This window comes from Nicotiana tabacum, chromosome 8 (assembly GCF_000715075.1).
Source record: "Nicotiana tabacum cultivar K326 chromosome 8, ASM71507v2, whole genome shotgun sequence".
Taxonomy (NCBI): Eukaryota; Viridiplantae; Streptophyta; class Magnoliopsida; order Solanales; family Solanaceae; genus Nicotiana; species Nicotiana tabacum.
Genome location: NC_134087.1, coordinates 115,645,972 through 115,659,205, shown reverse-complemented (window position 1 = coordinate 115,659,205; position 13,234 = coordinate 115,645,972). Strand labels below are relative to the sequence as shown.

Genomic DNA, 13,234 nt, shown 5'->3' with positions numbered 1-13,234 from the left:
TTCAAATTTTTTATACTCAACAAAGATGAAACATAAGAAGAAATTTGTTGTCATCTTTTATTTCTCATTTTTAGATCTTTCTAATATTTTTTTCAATATTTATTTTCTTTTATCTTATTTTTTATGTCATTATTTCTTTTGTTACGAAAAATTAATTTATTTCACTATAAAAGGATGAGTTCTACATATGAACTTTAATTATATTTTTAGTCTTTGGTTGAAATTATTTCATATTTTTCTTTTGGCTTTATCTAATCAGCCTAAATAGGCGCTCACCCAACCACTTAAATTAAAAATATTGAATGATGTGTAATTTATATATAATCCATATATAATATGTGTATAATCATGTGTTGTCCGTATATCATCTATTTATATTAGCTATTAAAAGTAAAGAATAAATATAATCGGATATTATGTAAATATTCCATAAAATTTTGATTTTTTTGAGTTTATCCATGATATAACTTCTATTAAAATAATTTTAAAACCCTCTACTAATTTTCAAAAATATCTTATCTTTGAATTAAAAAAAAGTAAAGAGTTTTTTCGAAATAATTTGTTTACATTTTAAAAAAAAATATTTCACTTCATACCAATTTTTTCTTTATATATACTCTTTGTTACACTTAAAAGTCGCTATAGAAACTATCAAGTAGAAACCAGTTTATCTCTTGTTGAGTTTTAAAAAAAAAACTTTCACATAATCTAATGATTCAAAACTAATATTCTTCAACGAAAAAAATATTATACTCTTGCAATATTGGCTTGACTACAGCTAAATGAGGGGGTTTCAGCTTATACCCTTTCATTTCGGGGTCATACATCTTTGGTCCTTATGTACTGTACTTGAGGTATAGCGGGGGCCTTTTTGCCGTCACTTTTGTAGTACCCTTTTGTATATATTTAGAGGCTCCGTAGACACTATGTGAGTTGTATATAGGTGTTGGAAAGGTCAACGGATTATATTGTGTTTTAGGCTATTGCTCCACTCAATCATAAGAATGTGTGTATTTCGAAACTTAACAATGATGTAACTAATGAAAAGATTTATTAATATATATATGACCTTCCTAAGGTTTAATTGATAAAAGCATGCCCTCTCTTAATCATACGTGAGTCGGGTAAAAAGTGTCGAATAGGCTTGCTCAGCCGGTTCACTCAATTGAGCGTTGGCCGCGCTCCCGAGTTTGGGGCATGACAAAATTTATATATTATAAATTTTGTCATGCCCCAAACTCGGGAGCGCGGCCAACGCTCAATTGAGTGAGCCTCTAAATATATACAAAGGGGTACTACAAAAGTGACGGCAAAAAGGCCCCCGCTATACCTCAAGTACAGTACATAAGGAACCAAAGATGTATGACCCCGAAATGAAATAGGACTCGCCAAGACTGCTGGGAGGAGGATGGACCGCTAACGATGATTAACACCGCCTGCTATGGAACCACCTGCATTTATTTAAGACGCAGCGCCCCGGCAAAAGGGACGTCAGTACCGTTGAATGGTACTAGTATGTACAACTAAACACTATCTCATTAGAATGAACAATAATACAAGAAGAAGATAATCATAAAATCAATAAAAGCCTTAAACAACACCATAACATCAAATTAAGAATCACATAAGTTTTCAAGTAAATTTCCATAACTTTAGATTGGGACATCTTTAATACTAATACACCATCATCCACAATACCACCGCATTCTTACACGGAATCCGATCACAACCCGATCGGCTAGGTCGTCTCATTTGAGACATCAACCATAATCATAATTTCATTGTCAAATTCTTATTTCAATTTCCAGCACAATTACCACTACGTATGCGGCATAGTGTCCACTCACGGCCCGACCGGCTAGGCCGTCTCGCCCGAGACATTACCATTTTCTATCAATCATCTCATTTCATACTTCTTTCATGTTTTTTCAGTCCATCGGCACTAGTGGCCACAATTGTTATATCATACTTGGCACCTGGCCGCATTTCATAATCCAAGTTCTTTTCCACATTTCACGTTATTATTATCATCAACAACCACAACAAGGCTTTTCATTCAATACTTTGCTTACACATGTGAGCAATTTAAAATCTAAGACGCATAGACACAATTTGGCATAACAATCTTTATTCAAATTTGACTTGCAGCCTAGGCATTGTTTTTGCAAATATTCCATATTTTTAACATATCCTCAAATGGTAAGATAACATGATGAAATCATTGGAATACACATTGCACATATATTCTTCAACGCAAACACATCCGAGATAACAAATTCTATAATGATCAATTCGGAACTTACACTGATTGCATGAATGCCATGGGGTTCAATTCTACGAAGAGGAGGTTTTAGCCATACATACCTCAATTGAGCTTCTTTAAACTCTACAATTATCCGGAACTCTTAGCAACCTCAATTTATTTTAGCAATATAATAAATTGAACCAAAAAAATAGGAAAACGTTCATGGTACTAGCTCACTTGAGCATTTTATCAAACACTAAGTGTGTATTAAGATTTCAAGGTCCTTTTTATGGAAGGTTTCATCATACCACAACCCATTCATCACCATTTTTAGCTCACATTTTCCCTACACTCTTTTATCATACATGCATGCAAGATAAATAACTCTCATACGCATGAACCATCTTATTAATTACTCATTTTTAATTAATTTTCGAAATTAAGGGCTAGGGTATAGATTCTTACCTATAGGATGAAGACCTAGTGTGATTTCCTTGATAATCTTCAAAGTTTGAGCAAGAATTGAAGAGTAATTTGATGAAGATCACTTTCTCACTCTAGAACTCTTTCTATCACTCTAAAGTATCAGAAATATGCTCAAAATGAATTATGGCATATGTTTTATCGACATAGGATCAGATTTAAAAATTAGTAATGAGGAGCCCCGACACAAATCTGCGGTCGCATATGCGACCGCATAATATATCTACAGTCCGCAAAATGGCCCTCCGGAACTGAAATTTTCTGCTTCGGTCTGCGACCAGTCTGCGGTCCGCATACCTGTTCTACGGTCACATAATGTGCCACAGAACCACCATTTGAGAAATCTCGAGGCTGGATATGCGATCAAATTGCGGCCCACAAAATATTTATGTAGTCGCATAATGGGCCGCAAAAGTGACATAAAAAATGACCCAAATGACTGCCTCGCTTTGCAGCCTTTCTGCGGCCCACAAAGTGATTCTGTAACCGCATAAAGGCAGCAGAAATGCCTTATTCTACCAACATTTTTCTTTAACTCCTCGATGCACTGTTAAATCCAAAAGGTCTATACCGCGGCGAGCTAGAACCTCAATAATCTTTAACACATAAGCCTAACTCGACACCTCGAAACTTCGCGTTTTAAGCAAAATTTTAGGGGGCATTAAAAATTTCTTAATTGCTTAAATAAAATGTATATATATATATATAACTAAAAGGTAATAAAAGTAATATTAGCAAGTTATTAAAAATTAAATTGGAAGATTAAAATAGTATCCACAATTGTGTCAATTGTTTTTGTTCTAGGTTTTTTGTCTGACCTAATATAATCGTTAATGATGAGTAGGTTAAGCATAATTATCATTTCCAATCCCACCACATAAAATGAAATGTATGAGCATTATTTTAAGGAAAAACGCTAGTAAATTTTCTAAATTTCGTATTTTATGTCACAGCATTATTTTAAGGAAAAACGCTAGTAAATTTTCTAAATTTCGTATTTTATGTCACGCCCCAAACATGGGAGGCGTGGCTGGCACTTGGTGACGTACTGGTCCGAGTAAACCATTGTGTAGCTCATTCTTTCTGTGATCATCGTGGGCCAACATGGCAACAACTCGTAGTGCATAATTGTAAGTGAGCGAACACTCTATCAATAAACTATCGTTCTTAAAACATGAATACATATGGGCCGTCAAGGCCTTTGACATACTGTACAAAATGAATACAAAGCCTCTAAGATTATTTGACATCAAATGGGACAGGGTACCGGCCTACCCATAAATCTGTAGCAAAACTCTGACATGATGACTTATAGACTTGGCTGCACTCCGAATAAGATGGAGTTTTATCGATCCTTCGTTGAATGTTGACCTCGTCTAATATGAGGGCTTGTCAAACTGATTGTCTATACCTGCGGGTATGAAACGCAGCGTCCCCAACAAAAGGGACGTCAGTACGAATAATGTACCGAGTATGTAAGGCACATAAATAAGTATATAAAAGACATGGAAGAAACATGGAGTAAATAACTTAACCAATAAGTCTGGATAATTCTATAAATCATGAAATACTTATAGTGTCATGCATATGCGTATGAATTTCATGTCGGCATAGGTACATGTGTTCATAACATCATCAAGTCTCTGAGGGCATCCCATCATATCATTTCAGCCACTGTGGGCAAAATCATCAACGTATACCAGCTGATCAGGTGGTGGTGCGTATATAATACCGTAACATTTTCCCATATCCCATATACATATAATATACATATATACGCGTATAACGCCATCGGGTCATGGGTCAATGTACATGTATAGATGAATGCAATGCATGAGAAGTACGTCAATAAAATTTCTCGGAACGTCATAAGACCATTATGCCTTTGATTAATATCATGAAATAAACTTTATCAACTTACGTATGTATAAGGCCCATGAACAGATGATAGAAGGCAAAATACATAGTTTACGCATCGACCTTGCAACGAAATCCCTGTTACACACTTTTCGTTCATGGATAGTTTTTTACATACTCAGCCTTTCAAAAGTGTATCTAAGACACACCACTTTTGTGCTTGACTAATTTTTTCAGACAACGTGAAAGTCACGCCCGAATAGGGTCGTAACACGTGTCATCGACTTTAGAAAGGAAAAAAATATTAGAAATTACAATTAAAACCCATCTTTTTCATCTTTCCATTTTATATCTTAAGCACCATTTTTGTTGCCAACATGTTGTTTGTGAGAAAGTTTCCAACAATACCAAAATTCAACCACACTATCTAAACAACTAGTCGAAAACAATCGACCAACAATTGAGTTCAACAACTCAATAATCAACAAGACCCAATTGAATTTTCAAACTTTTTCGATATCCAATAATGGTGGATTCTAGATTTTTTCACCAAACCTTCAATACTATTAAAAGCTTTTAAATCTATCACAAAATAAATAGTTTTCATAATATTTGGACAATAAACCAATGAATTTCTCTCAATTTTAGATCTAAAATTTTATGTTCTTTCAAACAGTTTATTTGGGGAAGAAGATGAGGGGAGGGTGGTCTGAGGAAGAAGATCAGAGGTAGGGGAGGGATTCTTGTAGGGAGGGGAGACAAAAAATAAATCGAATTTTTTACGGGCTTCACGCGCTTTTTTTTATGTGTAAACACACAAGTGTTATCTGGTCAAAAGTGATGTATCTTAGACACATTTTTGAAAGGTTGAGTGTGTAAAAAGTTTCCCGTGAAGGAGAGGTATGTAACAGGGATTTCGCTCCAAAGTTGATGGGCAAACTATTTATTTCGCAATGATAGAATAATAGGATACATGGGGAATCAAGAACATAGGCATCTCTAGCATTTCTATGAATAGTCATTTATGAAAATTGTGTATTTGCTCGTTTCGTTTATATCGTATGGATCATGCCAAAAGGAAAGAAGGATAGTCTTAACATACCTTAGCTCATTTTCTTGACAATCCTTCTAACACACGTCTTTTGCGAAAAAGACATAACGGCGGATCGAATCAGGAGAAAATCTGTATTATATTTTTGAGAAAGATTGCACCATACTCTCTTAGAATCGCAAAATCTCACGTAGTATTGTATGAGATTTGATTGTAGCAATTACGGATATAACTTTGTGCTGAAACGTGATGCTTGTATCTTCTAATCTCAAGGGTATAAGCAAACATTGGCTTGCATGTGCTGGGGGAAGTGAATATCACTATACAAATCATGTTCAGAAAGCTAAAGAGTGGTGTAAATCTTGTTAAGTGAGCGTACTGAAAAATAGAGCTCTAGTGCATGACACTACCAACGAGAAAAAGAAAGTGGATAAGGTGTAGCCATAAAACTATAAGCATCTGAAAAAAAATGATTGTTCAGCAATATACCTACAACCTAGCAGCTGAAAAGATTTGCAAACTTCAATCTTAAATCTTGTTATAAAAATCTAAAAAGGAACGAGGAAACAACTGAGATGGAGCTTTCTTATGTTCTAACAATGTGACACCATGCATCATAGTGTATGAGTCACTTAATGGACCATATGGGGCTGCCACGTTAAGGTCTTTTAGGATTTATCCAATATCTTAATTAATCATCAACTAATTAGTAATTAACTAGTTAATCTCCCATTATCTCAAATTACTTAAAATACTACTCACTTTTAATACATTTTATATACCTTACTATTATAGTCATGTGGTAGCATATAAAATAAATGCATACACTATTATTTCATTAAAATATCCATGTAAAAAATGTATATATTTTGTCAACTTCTAATTTTTCTAATCTCATATAAAGAGCACAATTTTTGCATGCTTAATTCTTAAAATGGTAAAAAGATAACCTTCTTTTTTTGTGAGAAAATAACCTTTCTTTTTTTTTTATACAAAAATGTTCCACTCAAAATACCATATCAATTATATATAATGGTATCAAGGTTGTTAAACTTACGGGGTCTTACAATAACATAGTCATAAATTCTCTATAACTTCATGAATGATCTTAATCCTTTCAAGCTCATATGAATTATTACGACTCATCCTAATATTAAAGTATGTGATGTAACATTTTAAATTTTCGTCACCCAATAAATGTATTTTCCCCACGGGACCAACGCCGACTGAGAAATCTTACTATCTTTTTCCTTCGAAGATTTTAAAATTATTTGTCTCTCTTTTCTTTCCTACATATAATTAGACATAAATTAATTATATCTACGGTCTAATTTTAAAGCAAAAACAATGCAAGAGATTGGATGGCTTGTTTCTACAACTATAGTTATGAAATATTTCCTATCGAAGCTGAGCTACCTGCTCTAAAAGCACGTCTCTATTTAGCATGCGAGCTTCAACTTATTAAAATAGATATTGAGATATGCTTGTCTGAACTAGAAAAAAGTTATCATTCAGATGACGCCAGTATTCGTGATTACGAGTTGTTAATGCTCCGGTTGGAGTAGGTGGTGGTCATACATAAATTTTTAGCAATGAAATCAAGTGGTGTACTTCTTGGCTAAGGAAGCGAGTCCAAAACACTTTTGATGTTTTTTTTTTCTTGGACAAAAACCACTTTTATACTGCTTAAAAAAAAGTTACATAAATGAGTAAAACGCAGTACTATACTGTAAACTACATTAACGGAAATTAGTCCGTTAAAGTAAAACGCAGTATGGTACTGTGTTTTACTTTAAATTTTTTTGTTTTTGTAATTCGCAGTACCATACTGCGTTTTACCTTAAATTTTTATTTTTTTGTAATTCGCAGTATAATACTTCATTTTATAAAGCTGTTCGCAATATTTTACTGCGTTTTACTTAAAACACAGTATAATACTGCGAACAGCTTTATAAAATAAACTCCCTTCTTCTTCCTTGGACCACTGAACCGACGCCCCCCTCCTTTAAAAATTTCGATTCTGCTGGTCCCCCCTCCCCCACCCCGCGACAAACTTAAAAAAAAAAAAATCGGTCCCACCCGTCACCTAAAGAGCAAGGAGTGTAGGTCTCACATACAAGACAAGCTTTGGATTCCTTCTTTCGGGTGCAAAAATTCGATTTCAATCAAATTCAAAAAACTTAAATCAAGGTATTTCGATTTTGTTTATGTCGAAACTCGTATAGTACATGCATATTTGTATTGTTTAATGTGTTTCCATGTTAATTTGTGTTATGTTTGTGTTTAAATTTGTATCTTATTTATACCCGGATTGATTTATTAGCTTTGGTACAAAAAATTGTTAAAATTTGATAAATTATTTGTATTGTTAAAAAATTAATATTATTTATTTTGTTTGTTGTTCATATTTGTATTTTATGTTAGTTGTTTCTATATGTAATATTGACATTTTAGCGTAGTAAAATATAGAGCCTTTTAGTGTAGTAAAATATAGAGCCTTTTAGTGTTGAAAAATATAGAGCCTTTTAGCGTAGTAAAATGTAGAGCCTTTTAGCGTAGAGTCTATGTAGTTTAAGTATGTAGTAACTGCAAAATCTATCCAATTACACTTTACAAAATTAATTATTTAATTTAATACAATAAACTTACAAAAGTAACAAATTAATATATGTTGTAAAATTAACTCAAATATCGAGCCTGAAACCCATACATAATTAATCAGTCCAATTTTAAATGTAATTAATTATTTAATTTATTAAGCTAACAGACACAATTCTAAAAATGTTGAAATTAACACGCATAATAATTAAGGATAACTCGGTGCTACCGGGCCTCAAATATCGAGCCTGGAACCCATACATAATTATTCAGTCCAATTTTAAACATAATTAATTATTTAATTTATTAAGCTAACACACACAATTCTAAAAATATTGAAATTAACACGCATAATAATTAAGGATAACTCGGTGCTACCGGGCCTCAAATATCGAGCCTGGAACCCATACATAATTATTCAGTCCAATTTTAAACATAATTAATTATTTAATTTATTAAGCTAACAGGCACAATTCTAAAAATGTTGAAATTAACACGCATAATAATTAAGGATAATTCGATGCTACCGGGCCTCAAATATCGAGCCCGGAACCCATACATAATTATTCAGTCCAATCTTAAACATAATTAATTATTTAATTTATTAAGCTAACACACACAATTCTAAAAATGTTAAAATTAACACGCATAATAATTAAGAATAACTCGGTGCTACCGGGCCTCAAATATCGAGCTTGGAACCCGTACATAATTATTCAGTCCAATTTTAAACATAATTAATTATTTAATTTATTAAGCTAACACACACAATTAATTTTGTTTAAATTATAGTAGACGACATGGACTTTCCTCCGCCTGCGCATCCCGGACCTGCCGAGGATCAGCTACTAGTGTTGCAGGGCGACCATAGGTCCTCATTTGTATGGGAGGGACAGCTATCGATGCAGCCTCTCCGCCCCAGAAGACCTAACGATTTGTGGCAGTTCATCGGGGAGCATCCTTTCCATGCCCGCGTTGTCGCGCATCTACAGGCTACGAGCGCAGGTTGAGTTATGCCTCATCCCCGGCGATTGATGCAAATCTACCACAGGCGCAAGTATGTTTGTATTACTTTAAAATTTCAATTTGTTTTCTTTTCCTTAATGAGCTGCCATTAATTAATTTTTAAGGTTTTTATGAAGGCTTCGTCTCAGCCCATCTTTGAGGCCACTACATGCTTTGATGAGGACACCACGGATGCATATATTCAGGAGGCCGACGAGACCACGGTGGGAATATATTTTTTGACTTAACACGTACAATACAAATATACTTTGTCACCTGCTAAGTTTAGTACTTGTTTTGTAGGTTGCTGATCCTGTCAGCTGTGGTGTCGATGCTGCTGCACATCCTCACATAAAGAGGCAGCTTGATGATGATGATCCAGATAGTGTACCCGGGCGACAGGGGATGCGACTCAGGCCAGCAGCCGCACTGAAGCACACAGGCTGCGGGACTCACTAATTTACTTAGGTTTTTTGTTTGTGTAAATAGTGCATTATGTAAATAATGATAACAATTATATTTTAACAACATTTTATTTTAATTGCGTTTGAACAGCAGTTTTACTTAAACAATACACAAGAAACACAAACATTGCAAACGTAACACAAAAACAAACAGTAGAACTAAAACCATCACTGCACAAAGGATAACTAAAACCAACTTTTTTCACATGGTTTTCATCTTTTTAAGAACGACAAGACAACTCCATAAAATGCAGTTCTATACCACGCTTTATGTATTAAATTTTTCTGCAATAAACCAGCTTTTTTCACATGATTTTCATCTTTTTTAGAACGACAAGACAACTCCATAAAACGCAGTACTATATCATGCTTTATGTATTTTGTCTCGCCTATAAATAACGGCATCATTGTAGTTATTTTGTGTGCTCAAAAATTAGTAAAAGCAAATATTTCATTAAAAGTAAGGTTTTTTTTTACTAAAAGCAAATATTTCATTAAATGGCTCAACCTCTTCGTCCACCAAAGTGCAACTGTGGAAAAGAATGCTCGATGCAAAATTGTTGGGACGGTGGTGAAGTTGGACGCCGCTACTGGTGCTGTATGAACCAGTTATACAAGGTTCCCGGCGAACCTATTTGTGATTTTGAGGAATGGGTTGATGAACCATGTTATCAGGAATGCTACAGAGAACAACTGCAGTTTCTTCATAATATGTGTTTATGCCAACGGGAAACACAAAGAGAAAGCGATAGAATTATTGTAAAAATGAGGGCGAAACTGAAGGAGGTGGGAGAAGAAAAATGGAAAGCACAATGAAATTGTGAAACACAAAAGGAACGAAAAGAAAAATATAAACGGGAACTTGCAGAGGTGAAGGCGAAACTGAAAGAGGTAGAAGAAGAAAAAGAACGAATGGAAGAACGATTTAAGTGGTTGGAGCGGAGAATAAATGGCAATCGGGACTAAACATTGGCATGTATGTGTTTAGTGTATTTTTCATATTTCATGTATTTTTATTATGTTGGCCTGTTATGTTTGTGTTTGTGCTGTAGTAATGTTTTATTTACATTTTCCTACAATTAAACAGCTTTTTCTTCAGTTATTCCAAATTGTGGAACATAATTTTATTTGATATATATTGCAACATACACAAGTATAACACGTATTACAAAAAACAATACCAAAATAAAAGACTAGGGGTATCCTTGATAGTTGGGTACATTCGACGAACTTGCACCAGGAGCCGGATTACCACCGCCACGCACACCACCTGAAGGACATTTATGACGGTCGTGTCCTGTTTGCAAGCATACGCCACATTCACGCGCATAAACGGTGTCACCAACATCCATTTGGTTCTGTATACGCGTTCTCTTTTGCACTTGCAGCTTGCGCATATAGTCCTTGTTACATACCATCTTAAAAGGTTCCGGCGGCCAATAATGCTCAGCACCTAATGGTTGCAACTTCCCACTATACGTGTCTACGTATGCAGCAACACTATATTGCCTATCAATATAGTTTGTTGCCCCATATCCAACTTGTTGAAAGCACTTCAACGCATGTGCGCACGGCATGTGGTAGATGGTCCATTTCCCACATGAACATAACCTTCTATTTTCATTCACCATCTGTAGATTATTCCCACGGTGTCCGCGGATAGCGGTCTTAACTTCAAAAATACCACGTTCATGATCGTACTGAATAAATGAATGCCACTGTGCTCGCCTCCTGGACCTTTCAAATCTTATCATGGGTATTGGCATAAATTGAACACCCTTGTCCATCAATGCTGATGCAGCTGCATGCCTTTCAACAAACCTCTCCGCACTCTGTTTGAATGTCATGCGGACAATGGCAGTGACAGGCAGTCCACGGGCAGACTTCAACAAGCCGTTGAATGAATCCAACACGTTTGTAGTGAGGGCTCCCCATCGTCTTCCGCCATCAGCATGTAATGTCCACATGTGAAGCTCATGCCCCATCAACCAAGTATAGGCTCGTGGTTCTAATTGCCGGATCGCTTTCATGTGCCTCATGAATTTGCACTGCTGGTGCTCAGTTGCAGCCATCCACATTAAGTCATGCAATGCCTTGTCAGGATATTTCTTCTGGAAATTGGCCTTTAGGTGACGCACACAGTAACGGTGGTATGCATATGGTTCCTGCCATTCAGGCAAGTGACGTACAGAACTTAAAATACCACCATGCCGATCTAATATTAGACAAATACCTAAACGCTGTTTGACAACGTGCTGCTTCAAGTGGTTCAAAAAAAGTGTCCATGTCTCTTCACTTTCGTTGGCACATATGGCAAAAGCTAGTGGAAATATTTGCCCGTTGACATCTACTGCAACTGCAATCAAAAGCTTAATATCATACTTTCCATAGACATGAGTACCGTCTATGCAAATAACAGGACGACAATGCACAAAACCATCAATTGCTGGTTTAAATGACCAGAACACATAGTTGAAAATATATTCGGGTCTGTCCGGACTCTGCTCACGCCTCCATTCAACAACAGTCCCAGGGTTAAAGTGTTGCAGTGCGGCCATGTACCTGGGAAGATTTGAAAAAGACTTATCCCAGTCGACATAAATAAGTTCAAAGGCATGTTTGCGACCGAGATATGCCTTTCTTTTGGTTATAGTACAACCATACTCCTGGTGGACGGCTGTAATACACTCTTTAATCTTGAACCTAATGGACACTTCCAAATATGGAATCAAGACAAGAGAAATCAAGTCCACATCCAAGTTGAAGTGATTCTCATTGTATGTGTCCATTTCACATCTGTGCTCGCTAATAAATTTACCCACTTTCCACAAACCTGATTTCTTCTTGGTGGCATGCAACATCCAGTGACAACCCATAAAGTCTCTACGGAATACAACCTTGTATTTCTCCGTAGTTGACTCACTTACCGTCATCTCACGACACTCTCTTATACTGTAGATTTTTACAACCCTAATTAAGCGAGCTTTATCAGGGAAATACATGCCCTTTGTCAGAACAGCTGGTCTAGACTCATCCCACATCGCTGACCGAAATTCATCATCATCCCTTGTGAGGGCATCCACGTTCGGCATGCTTGGCAAATTATCAAGGTAGGGAATATTCCGCTCATGAAATGGCACGTAGGACTCGTACACTCTTGGTCTAGCGGGAGGTGGAGGAACATGCTCCCTCGTCAGCTTAGGTTCAACATTCACTTCCTTCTCATCATCACCCTCATCATGGAAGGGTGTGTCATCCCCAAACTCATCCGCATTATTGTCATAATCACTATCATCTTCCTGACTCTACGCATCTGCCAAATCACGAGTAAATACGTCGTCTATGGGCAACTGTGTAAGGTTAGGAGCTTCAAGAATCTCGTTTTCACTGCACAAAAATAAAAAAAATGATAATATACCCAACTAGATAAATACTTTAGATATAGCTATATCACTTTACTTACAAGTCGTACTGTCTTGACGTTTCATGATGGATATTTTCTTGTTGGTGATGACTCCCGGATGGACCACC

General features: G+C 35.8%; 1 long non-coding RNA gene across 1 annotated transcript; it reads right to left on the bottom strand.

The window, feature by feature from the left end:
* Positions 1-3,878: 3,878 nt before the first annotated feature.
* Positions 3,879-6,179, bottom strand: LOC142163605 (uncharacterized). Its single transcript, XR_012694553.1, has 2 exons — positions 5,688-6,179; positions 3,879-4,139 (listed from the first exon to the last, which is right to left on the bottom strand). It is a non-coding gene; the product is annotated as an uncharacterized LOC142163605 (long non-coding RNA).
* Positions 6,180-13,234: the final 7,055 nt, after the last annotated feature.